Raw genomic sequence first — 1772 nt, forward strand, 5'->3', positions numbered from 1 at the left:
AGGTACTACACGATATGGTTCCTAAAACTTGAAAATTTGACCTTGGGGTCAAATATGTTTGACCTCAGGTGCCAACCATGAAAGTCAAGGCCAATCGCCACCAAAAACTAATCAGCTGAGTACCAGACTATATACGACATTCCCATAAAGTTTGGAGATGAATCGATTAAAATTACTCAAAAAAATAAGGGTTTCGTCGACCTCCATGATTTACCCCAAAGTGACCTTGACCTTTATGTGTGCTGAAGGGTATTGTAATAATATTACGATATGTGTACCCAAAAGAGATTCCGATGAGAATTGTGCTCTACAGAGTGATATAAAGGTGAAAAATCCAATGATTACAGACAAACAAACAAAAAAAACTTACCAAGTAACAGATCTTGCAAAAAACTTCGTTTTGGCAAGATAACAAATGGGGATTCTTAAGTTCATTGTATGAGGGTGAGAAGTGTATAGTGGATAATTAGAAAATAAATTGTTTCACAAAGAAAGGACTTGTGTGGACATCGGTTATCAGTGTCGGTGGGTTTTATGCAGGATTTTAGAACCAAATCGGTCAAACGTTAAACTCTGCCTGAAGTTAAATAGGATTGCACAATCAACCAGGAAGAATCCTTCAACGATCACAACGGGGTGGGTGAAAAAAAATCCACAACAGTTGGTGCCTGGTGACTCGGATTCGAACCGACGTTGTGCGGTGCTCGTGACCGGAGGTGCTTAATCTGCCGGAGGCAGTGCCTGGAGGAACGACAAGTACTTGAGCGAAGGTAAGGGAGAGCGATCTCAGCAGGTCACGCATTTCGAACAAAGAAAAGTTAATTGTCAGATAATGTTATTGATAGAAAGAAGAGGTAGCAGAGAGAGTCTGTTTAAAAGTAAATGATAAGTACTGTAGTTGTTTTAGAAAAGTGCTGGAGAAGAAGAGGAGTCAGATGAAATGATCATGATGAAGTGACATGCCACAGACCGCGCAGAGGATGCCTGAGATATATGTTTGCATTGATACCAACCTGATAGGAGAGATACTGTGATCATTGAGGTGGTATTCTCAGGGCGAGGCCTACCCATTGCACTTCAGGGGGGAGGTTGACCCTTGCGATTTCCCCAAATGTGGGAAAGTCGACCATGAAATTTGTAGAATGCAGGAGACGATTGACCGGCTGGGTGCGTGGCTGGTGATTTGCATTGAGATGCATGTGTTGCTGAGAGTAAAAAATGAAACTTGTGTGAGTCCAATAGATTTCATTGCAATGAAACGTGTTCTGTTGGGATTTTGACGATATTTTTAACAACTAAAGAAACTTCAGGCAGAGAGTCGAAATAAAACAGCCTGGCTGTTCGTAGTTTGGTGCTGATAATGCGAAGGTCACGTGCTGCGACTGTGCAGCTTGCCCCCTCCACTGGATCTGTGGGGGGTGGCATGTCTCTCCACTGAGTCTGTGTTTGAGTCTTAGCTTTAGCTGTGAAATTCGATTCATATGCAAATTCAAGAGGGTGGGCTATTGTGTCGAAGTGTGCCTGCCGTTGGCAATGACTTTGAAATGATGTAGAGATGTGATTGATTTGGAGGATATTTTATGGGGTTTTTGTGTGTGTGTTGAAGCCATGACAGAGTAATGCTAAACTGTGGGTTTTGCCTGTCTTAGAGTTTTTCTTTTTTCTTCCCACCGGATGTCGAGAGAACTTCCTGTTCCTTGTTGCTTGGTGTTTGTGGCGCACCCTCTCTACTGAATCTGTTTAAAGTGAAGTCCTTTTGGGGAAAAAGTGTT

The 1772-nt window shown here is 42.4% G+C and overlaps 1 non-coding gene across 1 annotated transcript; it reads left to right on the forward strand.

Annotated features, from left to right (window-relative positions):
* Positions 1-1005: 1005 nt before the first annotated feature.
* LOC147013153 (U1 spliceosomal RNA) lies at positions 1006-1164 on the forward strand. Its single transcript, XR_015051444.1, has one exon. It is a non-coding gene; the product is annotated as a U1 spliceosomal RNA (small nuclear RNA).
* The last annotated feature ends 608 nt before the right edge of the window (positions 1165-1772 follow it).

This window comes from Eptatretus burgeri, chromosome 14 (assembly GCF_056783735.1).
Source record: "Eptatretus burgeri isolate ZD-2024b chromosome 14, Ebu_testis_v1, whole genome shotgun sequence".
Taxonomy (NCBI): domain Eukaryota; kingdom Metazoa; phylum Chordata; class Myxini; order Myxiniformes; family Myxinidae; genus Eptatretus; species Eptatretus burgeri.